This window comes from Macaca thibetana, chromosome 11, assembly GCF_024542745.1.
Source record: "Macaca thibetana thibetana isolate TM-01 chromosome 11, ASM2454274v1, whole genome shotgun sequence".
NCBI lineage: Eukaryota > Metazoa > Chordata > Mammalia > Primates > Cercopithecidae > Macaca > Macaca thibetana.
The window spans coordinates 106850243-106878107 of NC_065588.1; the positions used below are offsets into that span (position 1 = coordinate 106850243).

General features: G+C 48.2%; 4 protein-coding genes across 5 annotated transcripts in view; 1 reads left to right on the plus strand and 3 right to left on the minus strand.

The window, feature by feature from the left end:
• The window catches only part of HVCN1 (hydrogen voltage gated channel 1), a 40335-nt gene extending 37750 nt beyond the window's left edge, over positions 1-2585 (minus strand). The window contains exons 1-2 of one of the 2 annotated variants that reach the window (XM_050749877.1): positions 2438-2585; positions 1974-2057 (exon numbers count right to left, since the gene is read on the minus strand). The gene's annotated coding sequence lies outside the window, so the exon portion shown is untranslated. The remainder of the gene's footprint in view (positions 1-1973; positions 2058-2437) is intronic. The other variant, XM_050749875.1, reaches the window with a different exon arrangement.
• GPN3 (GPN-loop GTPase 3) overlaps positions 1-27865 on the minus strand; it is a 637401-nt gene that overhangs the window by 244148 nt on the left and 365388 nt on the right. The gene's annotated exons all lie outside the window — the stretch shown is intronic.
• VPS29 (VPS29 retromer complex component) overlaps positions 1-27865 on the minus strand; it is a 444410-nt gene that overhangs the window by 204593 nt on the left and 211952 nt on the right. The window lies entirely within an intron of this gene.
• LOC126931527 (peptidyl-prolyl cis-trans isomerase NIMA-interacting 4-like) overlaps positions 1-27865 on the plus strand; it is a 773797-nt gene that overhangs the window by 186955 nt on the left and 558977 nt on the right. The window lies entirely within an intron of this gene.

Here is a 27865-nt window from a genome sequence, read left to right on the forward strand (position 1 = left end):
AAAGCTGAGGAAGGCAGTGGGCTCTTGGGAGGAATGATAATTCTGAGGTCTATGTAGAAACAGGAGAAAAAAATGCTGTCAAGCAATGAGAAGAAAAATAGGCTGATGGCTGACACATTGCATGCAACTGTACAAAAGTATCTGCGTCTTTCCTAGGTGCCAGGCACTGATTTCCCAGGTTCTGGGAAATCCAAGGTGAAGAGGCAAGGGCAAGGGCAAGGTCAGGATGCTGGTAGACTGACATGTTACCTGGGAGACAAACAAAGAAGCAAGGAAATATACAAGACAGACCACATCCCCAGCTAAGCACTGGAAAGCCAACCAGCCACAGTAAGGGGCCAGGGAGCAGGCGGGGTCTCCTTAGGTGGGGTGGTCGGGGACAACGTGACATTTAAGGTGTCCCCTGAATTACAAGGGAGTATGTCACAGATTGCAGAGAAGAGCATTCCCGGGAAAAGGAAGAGCATGTGCGCTGTGTACAGCCCCTGAGAGAGTGGAGAACTTAGGAGGAGGAGGCTGGGGACAGCAGTGTACAGGACAGTGGCCGGAGAGAAGAATCGAGAATAATCACATGGAGCCTTATCATGGAGAGGGCTTGGCAGGCGATGCTAGGGATTTGGATAGGAGTGAGGGGTCAAGCGTGATGAGGAGGCAAGAGATGCTGGCAGCCTGGACTCAGGGTGGAAGTAGGGGATGGAGGAGTGGCCGGATTCAGGATATACTTTGGGTTAGAACTTGTCGCTGGCCTAGACTGTGGGGAAGGGAGGAGGAGGAGGGTGGTGGATGACAGCTCCCAGGGCCCAAGCCCCAGTGACTAGCAAAGGATCAAGTTTGGGGACAAGAACACTCTGGCTTCCTCCTTCTTGCTAAACCAGTGGCGGGGAGGGCTGGGGGCCACGGAGCAGCTCTGGACCTTGTGCAAACCTCAGCCCAGAGATTTTCAAAACCCTGCCCTTATCAGCCTTTCTCTCTGGGGAGTCAGAGCCAGAGAAGTTGCCGCCCCCTCACCTTGGTCTTACCCAAGCAGCTCCTAGTTGTTGGTGGGGCTGTCCGGAAATCCTGCAGATCTCAGATAGCCCTGAACAACCTGAAGTTAAAGGCGCCCAGGACAGAGAATTACCCTCAGAGGGGCGCGACGGAGGGTGGAGCAGGCACTGGAACCATGAACTTTTGGTAGTAACCTGGTGCCAGGGGGCTAAGCCTGTACACCAAACATCTTATGTCATCTTCTCGGCAATCCTGAGAGGTAGGTACATGCTTAACCTCATGGCACAGATGCGGAAACTGAGGCACAGACAGGCTAAGTCACGTAGCTGAGCCTGCAAGATCCCCCACACCTAGCACTGGTGAGAGTGGTGGGGGCAATGTTCCTGGAGGAAGTTGCAGTGAGGAACCGCTCTCCCCTCTCTGTCTTGGTGTTTCCCTTGGCCCCAACCATGCTCGTTCCTCAGCATCTCTGTCTCCAACAGGTCGGTGTTTTTTTTTTTTTTTTTTTTGAGACGGAGTCTCGCTCTGTCACCCAGGCTGGAGTGCAGTGGCCGGATCTCAGCTCACTGCAAGCTCCGCCTCCCGGGTTCACACCATTCTCCTGCCTCAGCCTCCCGAGTAGCTGGGACTACAGGCGCCCTCCACTTCGCCCGGCTGAGTTTTTGTATTTTTAGTAGAGACGGGGTTTCACTGTGTTAGCCAGGATGGTCTCGATCTCCTGACCTCGTGATCCGCCCGTCTCGGCCTCCCAAAGTGCTGGGATTACAGGCTTGAGCCACCGCGCCCGGCCGAGGTCGGTGTTTTTAAACTGTTTCCAGGGAAGGGTTTGCTGCCCCGGGGCTCCTCCTTCAGGGGTGGCTGGGTCTGCTCACTGCAGCCTTCTCCCGGGACACCCAGCACTGCCTGTACCCCTACTTCTCTCCCACAATCTCCCAGGAGGGCAGCGGGGCAGGGACGATGCATCCGAGGACTTAGGGGACACAGACCTGGTTGTGAGTTCTGGCTCTGCCTCCTTTGGCTGTGTGACCCAAGGCAAGGGGCTTGGCCTCTCTGCGTCTTGGCTTCTTCACCTGTTAAGAGACGACGATGGTCACCTGCGGCTGCTGCACGGAGTGTGAAGAACTGAAGGCACCTGGCCCAGGGCGGCGCGCACCACCAATTTTCCGGGATGGGCGGGGGAGGGCTCACTGGGGCCGGCGTCTCCCGCGTCCCCCTCCCCTGGACTCCAGTCCTCGCGGAGGGAACCACTGCCCGGCTGCGCCGCCCCCGCTGGGACACGCCAGAGCCGAGGGCAACCGAGGGTTGGGGTCCTGCTGGGGCTCAGCGGCGAGGCCTGGACAGCGGGGATGCGAGGGGGTCCCCTCTTCTCAAAGGGATCGGGCACTGGGGGTCTTGGAGAAAGGACTGCACGCCAAGCGGGGTACGCCCCCCGCCCGGCCCGAGAACTTACCCGGCGCCCCACCCGCCCGCGGTCACCGCTGCGACTGGGAGCCTCGGAGCAGGTCCGGCCCGGCCCGCCCCTCCCCGTACCAGGCCCCGCCCCGGCCCGGGCCGTCTCCGCCCCCACTGCCCGCAGCCCCCCAACCGTCGGCGGGCGTCTAGGCCTCTCCCCGGGTCTCAGCCCCCTTGTCCCTGCCTGTGGTCAGTCCACCCGTTCGTCCCTACCTCCCTCACCCCGACTGCCTCCCGCCCCGCAGGCTGGGCCTGTCCTGGGCCTCCCGCAGTTACAAAGGTCCCGCCCGTGGGAGCGAATCGCGGATCACGAGAATCCTGCCCCGGACCAGCCTAAGGAAAGGGTGGGCGGAGGGAACTACTTCCTTCCTCCTCAGGCTGGAGCGGGGCGAATTCATCCCGCCAACCCCTCTCGGGGGGCTTCTGCTCCATTCCACCGTCTCCGGGCCGTCCCTGCCTCCGGATGTCCTGATTCCTTGGGCTCGTCCCCTGCACAGTTTCTGCATGCAGGGGTGGAGGCTGGGCAGCATGCTGTAAGGAGTGAGCAACCTCTCAGCCCTCAGGACTCCTCTTGGTCGGGGGCGCTGAGGCTGCTCATGGGATGGTACTGGCAAGAGCGAACCTTCCTGCGGGCAGCCCCTGCCTGTCCTGGGCTGCCTTGCTCCTGGCTAACTCTGGCGCAGGCCCAGCTCTGAAGTCCCTCCCCTGTGGGCCCTCCCAGTACCCTGTTCACACAGTGGAATCAGTTCTGTTAGCTTCTGTCTTTCCCCAGAGACCATTTGTCCCAAACATCCTGCAGAGCCCTCTTCTGCACCCCTCTCCCTTCCGGTTGGGTCGGGGCTGTGGGGAGAGGCTCACCTCCTTGGGGTTGTGTTAGTTTCCTCATGCGGCTGTAACAGATCACCACAAACCTAGTGGCTTAACACAAAAGTGTTACCTTACAGCCCTGGAGGCCAGAAGTCTCAGATGGGTCCTACAGGGCCAGAATCAAGGTGTGGATGGGGCTGTGCCTTCTGGAGGCGCCAGGGTAGTGTGTTCCTTGCCCTTCCGGGCTGGAGAGGTGCCTGTGATCCTTGGCTGCCTCAATCCACCTCTGCCTCCACGGTTACAGCGCCTTCTCCCTTCTGAGGAGCCCTGTGATTATATGGGATCCACCTGGATCATCCAGGCTAATCTCTCCAGCTCAGGATCCTTCTGGTAGTCACATGTGCAAATTCCCCTTTGCCACTTAAGGCAACATACAGGTTTTAGGGGGTTAGGATGTGGATATCTTGGTAGGGGGGTGCATTCTTCTGCCTCCCATAGGGGTATTGTTTCCACGGCTTCAACTGACTCGGCTTTCCTCAATTCTGCTGGGCTTTCTTTTCTTTTTTTTTTTTGAGACGGAGTCTCACTGTGTCGCCCAGCCTGGAGTGCAGTGATGGGATCTTGGCTCACTGCAACTTCCGCCTCCCAGGTTCAAGCAGTTCTCCTGCCTCAAGCCTCCTGAGTAGCTGTGATTACAGGCCAGCATCACCATGCCCGACTAATTTTTGTATTTTTAGTAGAGATGGGGTTTCACTATGTGGGTCAGACTGGTCTTGAACTCCTGACCTCAAGTGATCTGCCTGCCTTGGCTTCCTAAGGTGCTGGGATTACAGGCATGAGCCACTGCACCTGACAACATTCTCATTCTGTGACCCAGGCTGGAGTGCAATGGCATGATCTTGGCTCACTGCAACCTCTGCCTCCTGAGTTCAAGCAATTCTCCTGCCTCAGCCTCCCGAGTAGCTGAGATTACAGGTGCCCACCACCATGCCTGGCTAATTTTTGTATTTTTAGTAGAGATGGGGTTTCTCCATGTTGGTCAGTCTGGTCTTGAACTTCTGACCTCAAGTGATCCGCCTGCCTCGGCCTCCCAAAGTGCTGGGATTACAGGCATGAGAAAGCCGGCCTGCAGCAGGCTTTCTTAAAAATATTTTGGTCGGATCTCCTGACTTCTCAGTCATGTATGATTACAACAGTCCTATGCTAGTTCCTAAGGCATAGTCTGGTCCATTTTCAACTTCAACTTCCTTATATTTTATTAAAAATTCTCCTCCTCCTCCAGGGCCAGCTACACAGACTAGAGAGGATGTGGGGACTGCTCCCGACAGCCCCTCCTCTGTGTTCACTCCCCTCTGGTTGAGGAAGGGAAAAGGGAACAAGTACCCCGTCCCCTAGTTGCACACCTGGAAGTTGCAGTCCTCTGTCTTTACATCTGGTCTTGCCTGTAGTTAGACCCTTAGTGTAGACAGGTGGTGACCTCAGCAGGCCCTGCTAAGGCAAGGCAAGGCTCAACCCCTGGCCTGGCTCAATCCTCTGGCTGCCTTCCCCCATCCCTTCCCCTACAGAGGCATCTCTCAGTCTTCTCCCCGGGTACTTGCCTCTGCTCCGCATTGCAGTGGCCCTGGGAAAGTCTGCAGCTCCCAGCCTTACTGATGGCCTGGAACCTGGGGCCACCAGCAGGGACCTATGTCCGTACTTTTTGGGAACCAGGATCCCAAAGGAGCACTTCAGCAAGTCTGGAGAATTTGGTGATGTTCTCAGCATTGTTGTGTTCACTGAAATCCTGCTACTGCTCAGACATTTCAGTGGACAGGAAAAGATCTCAAATGTGTTACATTGTTATCCCCAGGCACAGGATTTGGATTGGGGTGCCCTCCACCATTGCTACTATTCAACATTTCATTAATGATCTCAGTCAATGCAACAAGACAAGAAAAAAGAAATACAAACATTGAAAAGAGAAAGACTATCATTTGCAATCGATGTGATTGTCTACCTAGAAAATCCAAAAGACCTAACAGACTAACACATGACCACTTACTGTGTGGTAGGCACTTTCAAGCTACCAAGTGTAAGGTGAAGGAACAGCCTTTGTTCTTAGTGAGCTCCCATTTTAGTTGGGAAAGTGAGGCCAACAATACTTAGGGCAGAAGTCCGGGCACGGTGGCTCACACCTGTCGTCTGAGCACTTTGGGAAGCTAAGGTGGGAGGATTGCTTGAGCCCAGGAGTTCAAGATGAGCCTTGGTGACAGAACAAGACCCCATTTCTAAAAAAAAAAGTTTTAAAAAATTAACTGGGCATGGTGGTGTCCCTGTAGTCCCAGCTACTCAAGAGGCTGAGGTGGGAGAATCCCTTGAGCCCAGGAGTTCGAGGCTGCAGTGAGCTATGGTTGCACCACAGCACTCCAGCCTTGGTGACAGAGCAAGACCCTGTCTCTAAAAGAAAAAAAAAAAAAACTTAGGGAAGAGTAACCCAAGGTCCACAGAAAGAATCCAGGAGGTCTATGAACTTGGGTGGGAAAAAAATTGGTTTTATTTTCATTAACCTCTAACTGAAATGTATTATTACTTTGTTTGTTTAGAGACAGGGTCTCACTTTGTTGCTCAGGCTGGAATGCAGTGGCTCGAGCACAACTCACTGCAGCCTCAAACTCCCAGGCTCAAGTGATACCCCTGCCTCAGGCTCCCAAGTAGCTGGGACTACAGGCACATGCTACTGTACCCAGCTAATTTATTATTTATTTATTTTTATTTTTTGTAGAGATGGGACCTTGCTTTGTTTCCCAGGCTGTTCTCAAACTCCTGGCTTCAAGCAATCCTCCCGCCTCAGCATCCCCACATTTTTTTTTTAATTGAGATAATAGATGTGAGCCACTGGCCTTTAACTGAAATTTAATATTTCCTTCAATTATGAATGTATGTAACAAATTGCAGTTGCATTAAAAATATCACTAACTGGCCGGGCATGGTGGCTCACGCCTGTAATCCCAGCACTTTGGGAGGCTGAGGTGGGTGGATCACCTGAGGTCAGGAGTTTTGAGACCAGCCTGGCCAACATGGTGAAACCCCGTCTCTACTAAAAAAATACAAAATTAACTGGGTATGGTGGTGCGTGCCTGGAATCCCAGCTACTTGGGAGGCTGAGGCAGGAGAATAGCTTGAACTTAGGAGGTGGAGGTTGCAGTGAACTGAGATCACGCCACTGCACTCCAGCCTGGGCAACAAGAGCAAAACTCCATCTCAAAAAAAAAAACACACAAAAAACAACAACAAAAAAAACCCACTAACTTTGTCATCAGTCGAAATCACAGATGTTTTTAAACCACAGTATAGTTATTGCAGATATCTCAAAATATAACTTATATGTATCATTACTTCAAAATTATAGTAGTTACTGAGCCAGCTGTTCTTATAGTTTCATGTGTACTATAGGAGCCTCATCTATTTATTACAAGTGAAAAAAAATTCAAAACTTCAATGCAAGATAGCTGGCGTCATTTGTAATACAATGCATTCGTTCTGTTTTATGCATTGAAAAACATGACTCTCAGAAGAGGTCCGGAAGCTTCCCCAGATGTCAAAGGCCCCAGATTACAAAAAGATTAGGAACTGCGTTAGATGAAGGACTTGTTCTGGTTTGGTCAGAACTTACACAGTTCTCTTACACAAGGCAGTCCTCTTACACAAGCCCCACCCCCGGTCTCTGCCCCACCCCCGCTCCTCCGCATTTCTTACCAAGCGGTGAGCCCAGCTTGCTTGAGTTTTCTGGGTGTCCTGCCTTTTGATGTTCATGGAGCATGTACTTACTTACTTATTTAGGGATGGGATCTTGCTCTGTCGCCCAGGCTGGAGTGCCGTGTGGCAATCACTGTCCACTGCAGCCTTGACCACCTGGACTCAAAGTACCCTCCCATCTTAGCCTCCTGGGTACCTGGGACCACAGGCATGCATAACCATGCCTGGCTAATTTTTATTTTTTTGTGGAGACAGGGTCTTGCTATGTTGCCTAGGCTAGTCTCAAGCTCCTAGGCTCAAGGGGTCCTCCCGCCTCAGTCTCTCAAAGTGCTGGGATTCTAGGCATGAGCCACCGCACCCGGCCACATGGAGCATTTTGAGGAAGATCTGAGTACAGCCCTAGGGGACTGGGCCTTCCCTGGGCTCCAGGACAGCTGGGGCTGGGCCAGGGCAGTGGCCAGCTCTGGCTTTGCCCAGCAGGAAGAGAGAGGGCTGCCTCTGCTGGTTTTGGTTCCTCCAAGGCAGTTTTCAACGGCTGCAGTTGGCCACTTCGTTTCCTAGAGCAAAAGCCCTGTCCTGGCTCTGGTAGAGTGTGAGAAAACGGACAGAGGGAGAGCAAAGTAGATGAGTTCTCAGTCAGGGACAGGGTGGGGGTTCTGTTGGGATTTCTCAGAGTGACATCTGTTGTTTAGGCCCAGAGGCGCCTTTCCCAGCAGATATGATTTATCTACAGCAGTGACGGCCACATGACGGGATCTGCACAAGGCCTGGGCAACGATGCCTGACGACGTAGCTATGGGAAAAGGGCATGGTCACCTCCGACTCTCTTCTCTGGCACTTGACTCAGCCTTCTGCCTCATAGTTCAGAGTCACACAGAGGAGTAGGAAGAACACAGGAGTTGCATCAAAGAGGCCTGTGTGTAAATCCTGCCTCCATTCTTTCTCTTGCCCACTGGGTGATCTGTCATCAATTCAGCAAAGAGTTTCTGAGTGCCAACAATGTGCTAGGCAGAGAATACAGAGTGGAGTAAGACAGGCAGGTCCTGCCTGCCCTCATTAAACTTAGTCTATGTAGGGAGGCACACAAATACTAAACAACAAATTAAAAAGCAATAAGTATTGAAAAGGGGCTGGGTGCGGGGGCTCACGCCTGCAATCCCAGCACCTTGGGAGGATGAAGCAGGCAGATCACTTGAGGCCAGGAGTTCAAAACCAGCCTGGGCAACATAGTGAGACCCTGTCTCTAAAATATATGTGTGTGTATATATATATTTCTATAATTATAATTGTGTAATTACATATATTTTATTTTTTTTGTGTGTATACACACACACACACACACACACACACACACACACACACACACAAAACCTAGCCAGGTATGGTGGTGCATGCCTGTAGTCCTAGCTACTCAGGAGGCTGAGGCCAGAGGATTGCTTGAGTCTAGGAGGTCAAGGCTGCAGTGAGATGTGATCACGCCACTGCACTCCAGCCTGGGTGACAGAGTGAGACCCTGTCTTGAAAAAAATTAAGTATTGCAAAGGAATGAGCTGGGGGTTGTGGTGGAGGTAACAAAAGGTGGAGACTGAGATGAGGAGCCACTGAGGCAGGATGGCAGGGAAGGGGTCTCTGAGGAGGTGATATTTAAACGGACACTGAAAGTTGAAGGAGAATCAGCTATGAAGAGAGAGGGAAAATCTTTTCAGAAGAGGGAACAGCATGTGCGAAGGGCCTGAGGTAGGAAGAGCTTGGCCTGATGAGGCCAAAAGGAGGCCAGGATTATGGATACACAGAGGAGAGGGAAGAGAGTCATGAGAAGTAAGGCTGGGGAGGAGGCCAGAGGCCCACAGAAGGGGCTGGAGTCCATACAGAGCACAGGAAGCCATGGGAGTTCTAAGCAGGGGAGGGACCGTTTGATTTTTTTTTTTTTTTTTTTTTTTTTTTTTGAGCTGGAGTTTTCCTCCTGTAGCCCAGGCTGGAGTGCAATGGCGCCATCTCGGCTCACTGCAACCTCTGCCTCCCAGGTTCAAGCAATTCTCCTGCCTCAGCCTCCTGAGTAGCTGGGATTACAAGGGCCCGCCACCATGCTCAGCTAATTTTTGTATTTTTTTAGTTGAGATGAGGTTTTGCCATGTTGCCCAGGGCAGGTCTCAAACTCCTGACCTCAGGTGATCTACCCACCTCAGCCTCTCAAAGTGCTGGGATTATAGGCATGAGCCACTGTACCCGGCTGGGACCATTTGATTTTTTTACAAAAAATATGGTAAAATACACATAACATAAATGTTCTCATGTTAACCATGATCAAGTATACAGCTGATGGCATTTAGTACATTCACAATGTTGTGCAACCTGCAGTACTATCTAGTTCCAGAACATTTTCATTATCTCAGAAGGAAACACTGTCAAAATCCCCATCCATGGTGGCATGCACCTGGAATCCCAATCACTTTGGAGGCTGAGGCAGGAGGATTGCTTGAGCCCAGAAGGTCGAGACCAGCCTGGGCAACATAGAAAGACCCCATCTTTAAGAAAAAAAAAAAAGGAAACTCTGTACCCGTGAAGCAATTACTCCCATTCCCGTCTTCCTCCAGCCCTAAGAACCTGCTAATCTACTTTCTATCTTTATGGATTTGCCTGCTTTAAGTGGAATATCATCATATATGGTCTTTTGCGTCTGGTGTCATTCATTTAGCACAATGTTTTCAAGCATCATCCGTGTTGTAGCATGGTCCTTCATTCCTTTTATGGCCAAAGAATATTCCACTATATGGGTATACCACATGTTGCTTATCCTTCCATCCACTGATGTGGTTTGATTAAAAAAGATAACTCTGGTTGTTGGGTGGGGATTAGATTATAGGGAAGATAAAAATTGAAGTGTAGAGAGATAAGGATGGCTTGGACAAGTCTTTTGAGAGTAGGGAAGGAAAAAGGGGCATGATTCCAGATCCATGTGGGAGACAGAATGGACAGGTGGGAACTGTGGGTGGCCTGGACATCGAGGGGAGAGGAAGGGCAGAGTAGCAGGGTGAACCATGGTGCCCTCTATCGAGCAGAGAAGCCTGCGAGGGGGCCAGGTGGAGGATGTCCCTGTTTTTGATAATGTTTCGTTTGAATTGTCGAAGTGGAGGTGTCACCTGGGCAGTAGGATCTGAGTCAGGAATTTGGCAAAGAGACTTGGGCGTCATCAGTGCACAGCTGGAATTGACAACAAGGCCTGGGCTGGGATCCCCTTCCAGAGTGTTGACAAAGGGGTTCAGGACCAAGCTAGGGCCTGGGCAGGTGAGGAAGAGGCTGCAAAGGGAGACAGAAAGAGTAGCCAAGAGGTAGAAGGAAAAACCAAGGGCGTATGGGATCCTGGAAACCAAGAGAAGAGTGTTTTGAGGAAGAGGAAGGAATAAGTGGTGTCAGATGGAAACTGATAGGGTGAACAGCGCAGAGAGGGAGGGAGTGGAGAGGAGATATGAAAGCACTTGAAGGGAGCGAGAAAGGGGAGGACGGGGGGGGGCCACACTGGAGTCCCCCCAAGACTAGCACAGCGCCTGGAATGCAAGAACACCCATTGATTCAGTTCTTACTATATACCAGGCACTGTGCTAAGCATCTTTTTTTTTTTTTTTTTTTTTTGAGACGGAGTCTTGCTATGTCGCCCAGGCTGGAGTGTGGTGGCATGATCTCAGCTCACTGCAACCTCTGCCTCCCAGGTTCAAGCGATTCTCCTACCTCAGCCCTGCCTAATAGCTGGGATTACAGGTGCCCACCACCACACCTGGCTAATTTTTGTATTTTTAGTTCAGATGGGGTTTCACCATATTGGCTAGACTGGTCTCGAACTCCTGACCTCGTGATCTGCCCACCTTGGCCTACCAAAGTGCTGGGATTACAGGGATGAGACACCGCACCTGGCTGTTAAGCATCTTGTCTCCATTTCACAGCTAAGGCTGAGACTCAGAGAATTATTCACACGGCCACACAGCTGGTAAGAGGCAGAGCTAGAACATGAACCTGGCTCCCGATACAGGATTCTCAGTGGGCTCCTTCCCTGCCTGCAGAGAGAGAGAGTGGGTGCGGCTAGTGTTCATGGGCCAAGTTCTCCAGTCCTTTAGGATCTTTCTTGTCTGCTTTTTATTATTATTTTTTTGTTGAGACAGGGTCTCACTATGTTGCCCAGGCTGGTCTTGAACTCCTAGCTTCAAGCGATTCTCCTGCCTTGGCCTCCTAAAGTGTTGGGATTACAGGCGTGAGCCTCTATGCCCAACCTTTCCTGTCTGTTGAAGTGGGTGAGACTTAACATTGGGAAGATGGAGGCAGAAGACACTGGAAATATGTTCTAACTCACTTTAGTGAGCAGAACCTCACACTCAAGGGTTTAGCAGCATCCCCTTGTTCCACCTGCTGGTTGCTGGTGGAAAGTGCTCTCCACACCTTGGTTCCACTCTCCAGGCCAACTAGAGGCTCCCACAGCGGCTGCAGCACTGGAGGAGAGCCGACCTGGGAGGACTCCCAGCTGTCTCCACCACAGGAGTCTACATTGAACTCCCCCGCACCCCTTGCAGTTACCTATTGCAGCAGAGGTCATGTGATCATCAACTGCTCTGGCCAGGGGGACCCGAGTGCTGTCTGCAGGACTTCCAGGAGTTTCCTCCTCCTGCCTCTGCTTCCTCTGGACAAGGCCTGGTGCTTAGTCACTCCATCCACTGGCCCTGGGCAGCCCCCGCCTCCTTCCTTCGGTTTTTGAGAGGAGAGGACCCATTTACCCTTTGTTGGGTCAGGGTGTCTGGTGCTTACTGTCAAGAACACACAGCCAGCCAGGAACGGTGGCTCACGCCTGTAATCCCAACAGTTTGGGAGGCCAAGGCAGGCAGATCATTTGAGGCCAAGAGTTCGAGACCAGCCTGGTCAACATGGCAAAACCCCATCTCTACTAAAAATACAAAAGTTAGCTGGGTGTGGTGGCGGGCATCTGTAATCCCAGCCAGTTGGGAGGCTGAGGCAGAAGAATCACATGAACCCGGGAGGCGGAGGTTGCAGTGGGCTGAGATTGCTCCACCGCACTCCAGCCTGAGCAACAGAGTGAGACTCCATCTCAAACCAAACAAACAAACAAAACACAGCCCCTGGCCAGACTTGACCTTTGCTGGGCTTTGCTGAGTCTTCAGCCCAGGGCACATTTCATGTTCTCGGCACTCTCGCTGGGTCCCTGATGGAACTGCTCATCCAGGCATCCCCCTCTTCCTGCCAAAGGGTTGGCCTGGGACGGGAGTCAATGGGAGAGAGACAGAATCATGGTGAATGGCCACATGCACTCCTGTTGGGGTGGACTCCTGCAGCAGAGAAGCTCCTAGGCCCCCTACTCAAGCCAGGGTTTCCAGGCCTCCGTCGTTCTGTGGGGCCCCCTCTGCCTTCGCCGTCTCCTGTTTGCTGCAGTCAGCCTGAACTGGTTTTGTCGTTTGCAGAATAGGAGCCCAGGCCAGGAACTGAGGGAGAGACAGAGAAGATGAGGTCCTTGCTGGTAAGGGACACACTCGAAGTGCGGGAGGCAGAACCGAGAACAGCCAGATCGAATGTGATGTTGAAGAGTGAAATGGCCAGTGATGATAATAACGGGGAGATAATAACAGCGCCGCCGCCCCTACCCTCCCGGCCGTGTGCCACGCGCTGCGCCAGGCACGTGACACACATCTCCTTTTCTAGTCTTCACAATAGCCATGAGGTAGGCCCTCTGACGAGTTAGGATTAGGTTCTGCACGGTAGAAAGTCCAAAATATCAGTGATTTAAACAAGCCAGCGCTATTTCTCATGCCACAGGCTGGAGGCAGGAAGTCCAGGGCTGTGAGGTGCCTCTGTTCCACAAGGTGACAGGGACTCCCTGCTCTGCCAGGCCTAAGTGCCTTCTTCCTCATGGCCCAAGAGGGCAGCATCTGCATTTCAGGCAGGAGGACCCAGGATGGGGCGAACAAGATTGGGACCATAGTCACGTGCCGGTCGCCTCTCTGAGGAATTGCCCAAAGTGGCCACATGCTCCCAGCCCATGGGCAGCACTTAGTCTCATGAACAAGGGAGACAGGCAGTGTGGCCTTTATTTAGGGCACCACATGCTAAGCTAAAAAGTCTGTGATTGTTGAAGAAGTGGAGAAGAGGTCTTTGGGAACCTGCCGGTTATGGTACAGATAAGAAAAACAAGGCTCAGAGAAGTGAAGCTGTTTGTCCTCGTCGCCCAGCCATGAAGGGGCAGGACAGGACTTAAACTCCAATGGGACTTAAACTCCAACTCACAGGGAGGACAGCAAAATCACAGGGAGCCAGAGGAGTCCTTTGGGGCAGTGGTGTTTAAGCTGGGTCTCCTGGTCTAGGAAAAGGGTAGAAAGGACGTCGTAACAGCCAAGTTCTAGAAGAGTGAGTATCTTTTGAAGAAAACCGCTTTTCTTGGGGTGGCATTTCTGGGCCACTGCTTGACTATCTCCAGCAGTGGGGAGTTCACTTCCTATGAGGCAACTCATTGTGCTTGGGAATATTTCGATCTCTCTCTTTGTTTTGTTTGACAGGGTCTCACTCTGTTGTCCAGGCTGGAGTGCAGTGATGCAATCATGGCTCACTGCAGCCTTGACCTCCTGGGCTCAAGTGATCATCCTGCCTCAGTCTCCCAAAGTGCTAGGATTACAGGCGTGGCCACCACACCTGGCCTACTTGGAGATAGTTATAATTGGAGTTTTCCCTTAGAGAGTGTAACTGCTGTCTTCTGTTTTTCCCTGTTAGGCATTTCTTTCCCTTCTTCTGGTACCATCGACTGTCCCATAATTTCATTTCGGGTGATTTGAGAGGCTGACCTAACCAGGCCAGTGGGGCTCAAGAGTGGAACTCCAGCTGGAATTCTTAGTGGAAAAGTCTCAGCTGCAACTACTATTTGCAAGGATGGATGGGCCCAGCCCCGTGGGGCATCGCATGGGGAAGGCCTGCCTGGAAGTTAGACCAACACAGAGCAGAGAGCAGGGCCACAGGATGGAGAAACAGAGGCTGCATCTGGTCTCACTGAGGCCTTGTATCCAGCTGTGCCCAGAGCTACCCTGGACCTGTTAGTTGTACAAACCAACAGATTCCCTCTGCGCTACGGCCAGTTCGTTTCTGTCACTTTCACCTGAAGGGCACTGACTAATGGAGGTAGAGCTCTCAGGTCTGTTTTTATCACCATCTAGGGGGAGCTGGGGAACACCTATGTGTTTTATAAAAGTACTATGGCCTAGAGCAGTGTTTTTCCAAGTGCAGGCCACAAAAAAATACCAGCATCACTCTGATACTAAACTTGATGAAAATGCACATTCCTGGGCCCCAACTTCCAAACCAGTGGCTGAATTAGGTGACCTGGAATCCGATCTAGCTCAGAGCCTGCCACCAACTTGGATATTAAAACAGGTCCCTGGGCTGGGCGAGGCAGCTCATGCCTGTAATCCCAGTACTTTGGGGGGCTGAGGTGGGCAGATTATCTGGGGTCAGGAGTTCAAGACCAGCCTGGTCAACATGGTGAAACCCCGTCTCTACTAAAAATACAAAAAGTAGCTGGGCATGGTGGCGCACGCTTGTCACCCCAGCTACTGGGGAGGCTGAGGCAGAAGAATCACTTGAACCTGGGAGGCGAGGGTTGCAGTGAGCTGAGATCATGCCATTGCACTCCAGCCTGGGTGACAGAATGAGACTCTGTCTCAAAAAAACAAATAAAAACCAACAAAAACAAAAAAACACAGGTCCCTGTAGCTTTTCTTTTTTCTTTTTTTTTGAGATGGAGTTTCACTCTTGTTGCCCAGGCTGAAGTGCAATGGCACGATCTTGGCTCACTGCAACCTCTGCCTCCTGGGTTCAAGCAATTGTCTTGCCTCAACCTCCCCAGTAGCTGGGACTACAAGTGACTAAAACTTGGTCTAACATATCACAGGCACACATATATGCTTGCAAATACAAAGTAATGATCTAGAAGAAGACAGAAGAAACGAAGACTGAGGAAGTCTTGGCATCAAAATGGCCCTGGTTTCTGGTTCTAGTTTCCAGGTAAACACTATCAGCTGTGCTGGCATCAAATAGGCCCCATGTCTGATCACATGAGTTTTTCCCCCCGACATGGTTTTTTTCCTATTGTACTTTTGGCTTCATGCTTCTCTATTTTCAACAAAGGGAAGTAGAACCTTATTTTAATAAGCTTTTTGAAAAATTAGAATCAGGGGCTGAGTTGAAAGAATAGAATGAAATAGAGCTCTACAATGTATTAATATGGGAAATCTACAAGATACAGTAAGTAATGAAAACAATGATTCGATGTCATTTGTTAGGAAGATAGGTACTCATACACGGTGGTACAAAAAACAAACAGGGACAGTTTTCTCTGGGGAGGGATCGGGGCAAAGGGACAATTTAATTTCGCATTTTTTGTTTTAAAAGACTGTTTTCAGCCTGGGCAACATGGAGAGACCTCACCTCAGGCTCGGGAGGCTGAGGTGGGGGGATTGCTTGAGCCTGGGAGGTTGAGGCTGCAGTGAGTCGTGATTGCACCACTGCACTCCAGCCTGCCCAACATACCAAGACACTGTCTCAAAAAAAAAAAAAAAAAAAGAAAAAGTTTAGTTTTATGTTCATGGCAAAATTAAAAGGAAGGTACAGAGATTTCTCATATACCCTTTCCTCCCACTCCATGCTTAGGAGTATTTGGATCTTTAAAAAGTGATTTACAGCTGGGCACAGTGGCTCACGCCTGTAATCCCAACACTTTGGGAGGCCAAGGCTGGCGGATCACGAGGTCAGGAGACCGAGACCATCCTGGCTAACATGGTGAAACCCTGTCTCTACTAAAAATACAAAAAATTAGCTAGGCATGGTGGCGGGCACCTGCCATCCCAGCTGCTCGGTAGGCTGAGGCAGGAAAATGGCCTGAACCCAGGAGGTGGAGTTTGCAGTGAGCCGAGATGGTGCCACTGCACTCCAGCCTGGGCGACAGAACCAGACTCTGTCTCAAAAAAAAAAAAAAAAAAAAAAAAAAAAAAAAGATTTACATGCTATCACATTTATTAAAAAATTAAAAATGTTAAAATATGCTAAAAGAAAAGAATCTGGGAGGCTGAGGTGGGAGGGTGGGAGGATCGCTTGATGTCAAGGCTACCGTGAGCTGTGAGTACACCACGGCATTCCAGCCTGGAAGACAGGGTGAGACTCCGTTTTCAAAAAGAACCAGTAATTGATTTGTTGACTGTATGAAATTACTTTTCCTGGCTGGGCACGGTGGCTCACGCCTGTAATCCCAGCATTTTGGGAGGCCGAGGCAGGCGGATCATGAGGTCAGGAGATCAAGACCATTCTGGCTAACACAGTGAAACCCCGTCTCTACCAAAAACACAAAAAATTAGCTGGGCGTGGTGGCGGGCACCTGTAGTCCCAGCTACTCGGGAGGCTGAAGCAGGAGAATGGTGTGAACTTGGGAGGCGGGGCTTGCAGTGAGTCGAGATCGCACCACTGCACTCCAGACTGGACAACAGTGAGACTCCGCCTCAAAAAAAAAAAAAAAAAAATTTACTTTTCCTTCAGTTTCCTGGTTGGCTCTGTGTTAATTGTGGAAAGCTTGTGGATTTTTGTGGAACAGAGTTTCCTAACAGTGCTTTTAGCAAACTATCAACTACATGATGGTAGGCAGATGGAGTTCTTGTTTTGTTTTTTGTTACTGTGTTTTACACCTTTCATCAATGCTACCCGGATTTGGTGGCAGGAAATAGTCAAACAATAAAAATAATACCTAGTATTTGCTGCCTATTATGTGTCTGGGTACTTTCCATGTATTAATTTATTTAGTCTCAGAGCAACCATTGATATAGATGCTGCTATCCCTGTTTTTTTATTATTATTATACTTTAAGTTATAGGTACATGTGCACAATGTGCAGGTTTGTTACATAGGTATATACATGTGCCATGCTGGCTTGCTATACCCATCAATTCGTCATTTACATTAGGTATTTCTCCTAATGCTATCCCTCCCCCAGCCCCCACCTGCTGAGAGGCCCCTGTGTGTGATGTTCTCTGCCCTGTGTCCATGTGTTCTCATTGTTCAACTCCCACTTATGAGTGAAAACATGCGGTGTTTGATGTCCTTGTGATAGTTTGCTGAGAATCATAGTTTCCAGATTCATCCATGTCCCTGCAAAGAACATGAACTCATCCTTTTTTATGGCTGCATAGTATTCTATGGTGTATATGTGCCACATTTTCTTAATCCAGTCTATCATTGATGGACATTTGGTTGGTTCCAAGTCTTTGCTATTGTGAATAGTGCCACAATAAACATACGTGTGCATGTGTCTTTATAGTAGAATGATTTATAATCCTTTGGGTATATACCTACTAATGGGATTGCTGGGTCAAATGGTATTTCTAGTTCTAGATACTTGAGGAATCGCCACATTGTCTTCCACAATGGTTGAACTAATTTACACTCCCACCAACAGTGTAAAAGCATTCCTGTTTCTCCACATCCTCTCCAGCATCTATTGTTTCTTGACTGTTTAATGATTGCCATTCTAACTGGTGTGAGATGGTATCTCATTGTGGTTTTGATTTGCATTTCTGATGACCAGTGACGATTAGCATTTTTTCATGTGTCTGTTGGCTGCACAAATGTCTTCTTTTGAGACGTGTCTGTTCATATCCTTTGCCCACTTTTTGATAGGGTTGTTTTTTTCTTGCAAATTTGTTTAAGTTCTTTGTAGATTCTGGATGTTAGCCCTTTGTCAGACGGGTAGATTGCAAAAATTTTCTCCCATTCTGTACCTTGCCTGTTCACACTGATATTTTATTTTGCTGTGCAGAAGATCTTTAGTTTAATTAGATCCCATTTGTCTATTTTGGCTTTTGTTGTCATTGCTTTTGGTGTTTTAGTCATGAAGTCTTTGCTCATGCCTATGTCCTGAATGGTATTGCCTAGGTTTTCTTCTAGGGTTTTTATGGTTTTAGGTCTTACATTTAAGTCTTTAATCCATCTTGAATTAATTTTTGTATAAGATGTAAGGAAGGGATCCAGTTTCAGCTTTCTGCATATGGCTAGTCAGTTTTCCCAGCACCATGTATTAAATAGGGAATCCCTTCCCCATTTCTTGTTTTTGTCAGGTTTGTCAAAGATCAGATGGTTGTAGATGTGTGGTATTATTTCTGAGGCCTCTGTTCTGTTCCATTGGTCTATATATCTGTTTTGGTACCAGTACCATGCTGTTTTGGTTACTATAGCCTTGTAGTATAGCTTGAAGTCAGGTGCTGCTATCCCTGTTTTAACCAAGGGAAGCACTGAGGCACAGGGAGGTTAAGGATTTGTCCAAGGTCACACAAAACAAGAATGCAAGAGTCAGGATTCCCACCTGGGCCACTGGCTGCAAACCCCAGGCTTTAACCACTGCCTGCAAAGCCCAGGCTTTAACCACTGCCCAGCATGGCCTCTCAAGAGAAGCAACAGCTTTCAGAAGTTGCCCCTGTGGGCTTCTGTAGACTGAGGTGCCAGTGTAACTAGCTACATGAATCCACCAACTCACTATAGAAAGGAGTACCCTGCTTCTGTAAGAGCTAGGTTGAGCCTCATAGTTTGCAGAAAACCTTATTATAGTTTTGAGTTAGTTTCCTACTTCTTTATAACAACTGACTTTTAAAGCAATAGAAAGCTTAAATGGAATCTCACCCATCTATCTATATTGTTTAGAAACTATTAGCAACTCAGAAAGTTCTCTCATGGCTGGAAGATATATGTGTCTCCAATGTTTATTCATCAAAACAAACACATGCACAATGAAAATATTACAGTTATTACCAATGGGATCTCATTACTCTTGGAAAAACAACTTTCTGCTGAGAATTCACAACTAGGACCTGCAGGTTTGTGGCCTAATTTCATGAGACTTATATGATCTGAAAAATGTCAAGTGGGTCTGGGTGCGGTGGCTCACGCCTGTAATCCAGCACTTTGGGAGGCTCAGGTGGGCAGATTACTTGAGGTCAGGAGCTCGAGAACAGCCTGGCCAACATGGTGAAACCCTACCTCTACTAAAAATAGAAAAATTAGCCGGGCGTGGTGGCAGACGCCTGTAAATCCAGTTACTTCGGAGGCTGAGACAGGAGAATCGCTTGAATCTAGGGTGGAGGTTGCAGTGAGCTGAGATCACACCACTGCACTCCAGCTTGGGTGACAGAGCGAGAGTCCATCTCAAAAAAAAAAAAAAAAAAAAGAAAAGAAATATGTCAAGTAAGGATTTAAACAGTCTAGGTTGATACTGCCCCAGTCTACCAGCAGAGGCAAACTCTAATCTTCTCTGGAGGAGCTCAACTTCAATTCAGGCCGCAGAGAATCCCATGGATAAAGATGTGAAGAAAATGGGCAACTCTGTCAAAAAATCACAACACACAGAGAAACAACTATGAGGAATAATTGAAACAACAGATGATAGAAACATTCAGAAGAATGGCAAAACCCCCCACAAAAACCCACAAATGATAGATACAAACCCACAAAGACTTCAGATATTGGAATAATCAGATAGAACATGAAATAATCATTTATTTTATTTTATTTTTTTGAGACAGTCTCTCTCTGTTGCCCAGGCTGGAGTGCAGTGTCACGATCTCGGCTGACTACAACCTTCACCTTCCGGGTTCAAGCAATTCTCTGCCTCAGCCTCCCGACTAGCTGGGATTACAGGTACATGCCACCATGCCTGGCTAATTTTTTGTATTTTTAGTAGAGATGGGGTTTCACCATTTTGGCCAGGCTGGTCTTGAACACCTGATCTCGTAATCCACCCGCCTCGAGCTCCCAAAGTGCTGAGATTACAGGCGTGAGCCATGGTGCTTGGCCAAAAAGCGACAGACCAGAAGGCCATGGGGTCAAATAATTTTTTTTTTTTGAGATTGAGTCTCATTCTGTTGTCCAGGCTGGAGTACAGTGAGTGGCGTGATCTCGGCTCACTACAACCTTCACCTCCCAGGTTCAAGCAATTTTCCTGCCTCAGCCTCCCCAGTAGCTGGAATTACAGGCGCCTGGCTAACTTTTGTATTTTTAATAGAGATGGGGTTTCACTATGTTGGCTAGGCTGGTCTCGAACTCCTGACCTCAAGTGATCCACCAGACTCAGCCTCCCAAAGTTCTGGGATTACAGGCGTGAGCTACCGTGCCTGGCCACATTTTAAAAGTTTTACAAAGATTAGCAAGGTATAATAGACAACAAAAAATGACCAAGTGGATTGTGAAAAACAAAAAACTCCAAAAAAAAAAAAAAAGGGAAAACAAAAAACCCAATAGAACTTGAGATAAAAGTGTAGTAATTAAAATTTTAAAACTCGGTGGATGGATTAAACACAGCTGAAGAAAAAAAATAGTAAACTGGAAGATAGAGCTGAGGACATTATCAAGAATGCAAACCATAGGGAAAGAGATGGAAAAAAACAAGATGTTAAAGTGAAATGAAAGACAGAATGAGGTCTAACACATATCTCATTATATTTCCCAAAGAGAATAGGATAAAGAGCAAAGATAACTTCTAATATTAATAATGCAAATTAAGGCCAGGTGTGGTGGCTCAGGCCTGTAATCCCAGCACTTTGGGAGACTGAGGTGGGCAGATCACCTGAGGTCAGGAGTTTGAGCCCAGCCTGGCCAACATGGTGAAACCCCGTCTCTATTAAAAATTTCAAAAATTTTTTTGTTTTGAAAAACAAAAATTAGGCTGGGCGCAGTGGCTCACGCCTGTAATCCTAGCACTTTGGAAGGCCGAGGTGGGCGGATCACGAGGTCAGGAAATCGAGACCATCCTGGCTAATACAGTGAAACCCCGTCTCTACTAAAAATACAAAAAAAAAAAAAAATTAGCCGGGTGTGGTGGCGGGCACGGGGCAGGAGAACGGCATGAACACAGGTGGCAGAGCTTGCAATGAGCCGAGATTGCGCCACCGCACTCCAGCCTGGGTGACCGAGCGAAACTCCATCTCAAAAAAAAAAAAAAAAAAAAAAAAAAAAAATTAGCTGGGCATGTTGGCACATGCCTGTAATCTCAGCTACCTGTGAGGCTGAGGCTGGAGAATTGCTTGAATCCAGGAGGCGGAGGCTGCAGTGAGCTGAGATTGCACCACTGCACTCCAGCCTGGGCAACAGAGAGTCCACCTCCATCAATCAATCAATCAATAAAAGAAAAAGAAAAATACAAAAATTAGCCGGGCATGATGGCACGCACCTGTAGTCCTGTAGTCCCAACTACTTGGGAGGCTGAGGTAGGTGGATTGCTCAGCTCAGCGTCACTGCAGTCCAGGAATCTGAGACTGCAGTGAGCAAAAAATCAGCAAGAAAGGAGGGGGGACCCTATCTCTTACCTGCAAAAGCCATAAAATGGGAATTTAGCAAGATAACATGGATACATTTCTTTATTAAAAAAATGCTTGCTGGGCGATTACATGCCAGTAATCCCAGCACTTTGGGAGGCTAAGGTGGGCAGATCACTTGAGCTCAGGAATTCAAGACCAGCCTGGGCAACAAGGCAAGACCCTGACTCTCTAAAAAATAAATAAAAAGTTTTAGGCTGGGCACGGTGGCTCACATCTGTAATCCCAGCACTTTAGGAGGCTGAGGTAGGGGGATCATTTGAGGCCAGGAGTTTGAGACCAGTCTGGCCAACATGGTGAAACCCCATCTCTACTAAAAATACAAAAATTAGCCAGGCATGGTGGCATGTGCCTATAATCCCAGCTGCTCAGGAGGCTGAGGCAGGAGAATCGCTTGAACCCCGGAGGCGGAGGTTGCAGTGAGTGATGGCGCCACTGCATTCCAGCCTGGGCGACAGAGTGAGACTCTGTCTCAAAATAAAATAAATAAATAAATAAATAAAAATTTTTAAATGCTGAAGGAAACCATTTACAGAAATACATATATTTCTCTTTCTATGAAGCTCAAAAATTGCCAGACACTGTAGTTTGCACCTATAATCCCAGCTACTTGGGAGCCCAAGGCAGGAAGATCTCTTGAGGCTGGGAGTTCCAGACCAGCCTAAGCAATATAGCATGACCCTGTTTCTACAGAAATAAATAAATTGGCAAAATTTAACAGGGATACACACACAATGAAGAAAAGTAAGGAAGTGATTACTTTCAAATTCAAGATCATGGTTAACTCTGGAGAAGTGGGTAAGTATGTAACTGGGGAGGTAAGCACACAGGCTCTTAAGCTATTGTAATATTCTACCTCTTAATCCAGGTGATAGGTATGTGGGTGTTTTATGTATTCTTTTGTATTAAGACATTTCATTTAAAAAATACACTAGCCAGGCACGGTGGCTCACGCCTGTAATCCTAGCACTTTGGGAGGCCAAGGCAGGCAGATCACCTGAGGCTGGGAGTTCGAGACCAGCCTGACCGACATGGAGAAATCCCGTCTCTACTAAAAATACAAAATTAGCTGGGCGTGGTGGCGCATGCCTGTGGTCCCAGCTACTCAGGAGGCTGAGGCAGGAGAATCGCTTGAACCTAGGGGGCGGAGGTTGCAGTGAGCCGAGATCATGCCATTGCACTCCAGCCTGGGCAACAAGAATGAAACTCTGTCTCAAACAACAACAACAAAACAACAACAACAACAACAAACCATTAAAAATACAGTCACATGCCACCTAACGAGTTTTCAGTCAATGATGGACCACGTATGTGATGGTGGTCCCATAAGACTATAATACCATATTTTTACTGTACCTTTTCTATATATTTATATATGTTTAGATAAAGAAATACTTACCATTGTGTTATAATTGCCTACAGGGTCCAGTGCAGGTTTGTAGCCTGGGAGCAATAGGCTCTACCGTATAGCTTATGTCATCTAGGTTTGTGTGGGGACACTATGATGATGATTTGCACAGTGATGAAATTGCCTAATGACACACTTCTCAGAATGTATTCCCATCGTTAAGTGAAAATGGGACCGTATATACTATATAAAATAGTTAATATATAAAATGACAATATACCTCATAGATACACACCACATTGAAAAACAGATACACAGGCTGGGCGTGGTGGTTCACGCATGTAATCTCAGCGCTGTGGGAGGCCAAGGCGGGTGGATGGCTTGAGGTCAGGAGTTTGAGACTAGCCTGGCCAACATGGTGAAAACCTGTCTCAACTAAAAATACAAAAATTAGCCACACGTGGTGGTGGGTGCCTGTAATTCCAGGTACTTGGGAGGCTGAGGCAGGACAGTCACTTGAATCCGGGAGGTGGAGGTTGCAGTGAGCCGAGTTAGCACTAGTGCACTCCGGCCTGGGCGACAGAGAGACTCTGTCTCAAACAAACGAACAAACAAACAAAAAGAAAGAAAAAAGAAGCCGGGCGCGGTGGCTCAAGCCTGTAATCCCAGCACTTTGGGAGGCAGAGACAGGCGGATCACCAGGTCAGGAGTTTGAGACCAGCCTGGCTAACACGGTGAAACCCCGTCTCTACTAAAAAATACAAAAAACTAGCCGGGCGCGGTGGCGGGCGCCTGTAGTCCCAGCTACTCGGGAGGCTGAGGCAGGAGAATGGTGTGAACCCGGGAGGCGGAGCTTGCAGTGAGCTGAGATCCGGCCACTGCACTCCAGCCTGGGCAACAGAGCGAGACTCCGTCTCAAAAAAAAAAAAAGAAAAAAGAAAAAAGAAAAGAAAAACAGACACACAGAGAAAACAAAACAAAACAAAAAAAACGTGGCACTGAAATCTACTTGATGAAAAACCCTGGTCTCCTAAAGGATGCTTTGTTCAAATCTGCAAAATGCTTTTCTGATCTCCTGTGCCTGTTACTGCAGTGCAAAGAAATGAAAACCAGGCCAGGTGCGATGGCTCATGCCTATAATCCCAGCACTTTGGGAGGCTGAGGCAGGCAGATCACCTGAGGTCGGGAGTTCGAGACCAGCCTTGCCAACATGGTGAAACCCCGTCTCTACTACAAAAATACAAAGTTAGCTGGGCGTGGTGGCATATGCCTGTAATCCCAGCTACTCAGGAGGCTGAAGCAAGAGAATCGCTTGAACTTGGAAGGTGGAGGTTGTGGTGAGCCGAGATTGTGCCATTGCACTCCAGCCTGGGCAACAAGAACAAAACTCCATCTAAAAAGAAAAAAAAGAAAAGAAAACCAGCTAAATAACTTGGAAAATGGTGGTTACATGTTGACTTTCTTTTTTTCTGGAAATGTAGTCTCACTCTGTTGCCCAGGCTGGTAAGCAGTGGTGCAATCTTGGCTCACTGCAACCTCCACCTCCCGGGTTCAAGCAATTCTCCTGCCTCAGCCTCCTGAGTAGCTGGGACTACAGGCGCACGCTACCAAGCCCTGCTAATTTTTTTGTATTTTAGTAGAGATGGGTTTCACCGTGTTGCCCAGGCTGGTTTCGAACTCCTGACCTCAGGCAAGCCCACCTCGGCCTCACAAAGTGCTGGGATTACAGGCATGAGCCACCGTGCCCGGCCACGTGTTGACTTTCTACTCAGAGAATACTTGGATTGAACCTCTTAGCTATTTGGATCTCAGACAAGGCATCACAAAGTCAGGGAAGGCTCTACCTCGTAAGTTGTACTGACATCTTACCAGTGCTGGTCTACAAACACAGGCCTGTAGGTAGCAGCCAATGTTTCTCCTAGACTGTGGTTTCCATCTTTGGAGGTGGAAGCCGTTGGGGGACAAGCAGTCCCCAGCTCCTGCTTTTAACAGAGCTGTTCTGATTTTATTCATTCTACATGAGGCCTCCGATATGACTTTGTTTGATGGGTTCCACCTGTCAAAAAAGTTCAAACAGCATTGTCTTAGAGGAATTCTAGTTTTCTGGAGTTGAAAATGCAGACCACTTTCTCAAAACTTTCATTCTTGTGCCAGGCACGCTGGCTCACACTTTGGGAGGCCAAGGCAGGCGTATCACCTGAGGTCCAGGGGTTCGAGACCAGCCTGGCCAACATGGTGAAATCCTGTTTCTACTAAAAATACAAAAATTAGCTGGGCGTGGTGGTGGGCACCTATAGTTCCAGCTACTCTGGAGGCTGAAGCAGGAGAATCACTTAAACTTGGGAGATGGAGGTTGCAGTGAGCCAAGATTGTGCCACTGTACTCCAGCCTGGGTGCCAGAGCAAGACTCCAACTCAAAAACAAACAAACAAACAAACAAAATTTCATTCTAGCAAGATTATATTGACCTCAGCAAGATATGGCTTCTAAAAATAAACATATAAAAACACAGCATTCATGGTGACCAAAATGTGCACCCAATGAGTAATTTGCACTGCAGCAAATCTTAAGATTGCCTGCTTGCTCTCCTCTCCTTAGTCCACCCTCCTAAGTAATACTCAATGGCCCTAGAACAGTGAGAGGAACATGGGGCAGATCTGAAACCAATCTAAGCCAAGCTGGTGAGTAAAATCCAGCTAACCCTCTGATCCACGCTGAATCTGTGTCCTTCACTTACTCTGGACAGCCTCCTGAGTAGGGGACTATGTGAGTCTACATCTGTCCATTCCACTTCTCAATCTGAAGGGCAAGCACTAGAGAAGATATGTGGTGTTTGTGGGTCAGTAATCAGAACTTGGGAAGGCCTGGAATCCCAGCACTTTGGGAGACTGAGGCAGGCGAATCACTTGAGGTCAGGAGTTTGAGACCAGCCTGGCCAACACAGTGAAACCCCGTCTCTGCTAAAAATATAAAAATTAGCTGGGTGTGTAGCATGCACCTATAATCCCAGCTACTTGGGAGGCTAAGGCAGGAGAATGGCGTGAACCCAAAAGGCAGAGCTTGCAGTGAGCCGAGATTGTGCTACTGCACTCCAGCCTGGGCAACAGAACAAGACTCTGTCTCAAAAAAAACAAAAACACAAAAACAAAAATTGGGAAGTGATTTCATTATGGTAACTAGCAGGTATGGAACTGGGCTCCTTAAGGGGTTCATGGAGCTGGTGAATGAGCAAAGCTCCATCAGATGGTAAACGAACTTCTGCCAACCTCAGCAAAAACACCCTTATCCCACCCGCTCCCTCTGCCACACCTACCTAACTTGCCATGGAAAGGTCAAGCAGCCAGTCTGTCCAAGAATATAATGACTAGTTTACTGTTCTCTTGTTCACCAGCCCTGAACAACTGGTGTTGGGCTGGTCCTCTTTGGGAGACATGGTATGTGATACTGTGCTAATTGGGTGGCTAGAAGAAAAAAGGAATATGCATTTTTAAGTGGCATTTTAGAATTGTTTCAAGAGTTGCACCAAATATGCATTTTGGCTGAATGAATATTAAAATCAGCATTTGGTGGTCATAGCCAAATATTGCTATTGAGGAACTGGTTGGAACACAATAATGAATTTGAAATTCTATTAAAAATTATTTTTTGAGACAGGGTCTCACTCTGTCACCCAGGCTGGAGTGCAGTGGCGCGATCTCAGGTCAGTGAAACCTCCGCCTCCCAGGTTCAAGCGATCCTCCCACCTTAGTCTCCCAAGTAGCTGGGACCACAGGTGTGTACCACCATGTCTGGCTAATTTTTTGTATTATTATATTTTTAATAGAGATGGGGTGTCACCATGTTGCCCATACTGGAAAAAAATTTAATTGATACCATTTAATCATTACAATCATCAGAATTCTCCTAAGTTTGATGCTGGGCTGGTATGCTACTTTTTTTTTTTTTTTTGAGATGGAGTTTTGCTCTTGTTGCCCAGACTGTAGTGCAATGGTGCGATCTCAGCTCACCACAACCTCTGCCACCCGGGTTAAAGCAATTCTCCTGCCTCAGCCTCCTGAGTAGCTGGGATTACAAGCACCTGCCACCACCATGCCAGGCTAATTTTATATTTTTATTAGAGATGGAGGTTTCTCCATGTTGCCCAATCTGGTCTTGAACTCCTGACCTCAGGTGATCTGCCTGCCTTGGCCTCCCAAAGTTTTGGGATTACAGGTGTGAGCCACCGTGCCCAGCCGATATGCTACCTTCTTAGCACCACCCATTGCTTTATTGCGCCTGAAGTATCTGCACGTTTGTAATACTAAATAGATGCTCACTTTTATCTGAGGTTGGTGGAAGGGCAAGTTGCTTTCTGGCTGGTCCTACCACCAAATTGGTTGTTCCATGCCAATAGCAAGATAAGGACTTATGTCTTCCTTCTCAATTCCTAGACTTTGGGCAGTGCCTCACGATGCCTTCTGAGATGCACTTACAAGACTTGCCATACTGATTCATTCCCAATATTTTGCCTGCCTTATATTTTAAAATTCTTACAAACTTTTGTTAGTTCAAGAGTATAAAGTTCTTGAACTTATGCAACATTCTATTTCCCTATTTTATTACTGCAAACTTTCCAAGTTTTAATTTTTTTTTTGAGAGTCTTGCTCTGTTGCCCAGTCTGGAGTACAGTGGCACAATCTTGTCTCACTGCAACCTCCGCCTCCCGGGTTCAAGCAATTCTCCTGCCTCAACCTCCCGAGTAGCTGGGATTACAGGCATGTGCCACCACACCCAGCTGATTTTTGTATTTTCAGTAGAGACGGGGTTTCACCATGTTGGCCAGGCTGGTCTCAAACTCGTGACCTCAAGTGATCCAACCTCGGCCTCCCAATCACACTAGGATTACAGGCATGAGACACTGCACCCAGCCTAGTTTTAACTTTTTGATTACAAAATTGTTTACATGATTAACTGAAGTGCTTTAATCCTCTAACATATTTATCTTTCAAATAACTGACAAAATTTCTACATAATTCTCACAACTAAAATATTTACCTGTGTTTGAAATTATTGGGATACTTGTAATACATCTGGATGTCAAGCCCATTGGAGCTACAGCAGCTGCTGCGCTGATCAGGTAAGACGGCAGTCATCTCCGTGATCACACAACTAT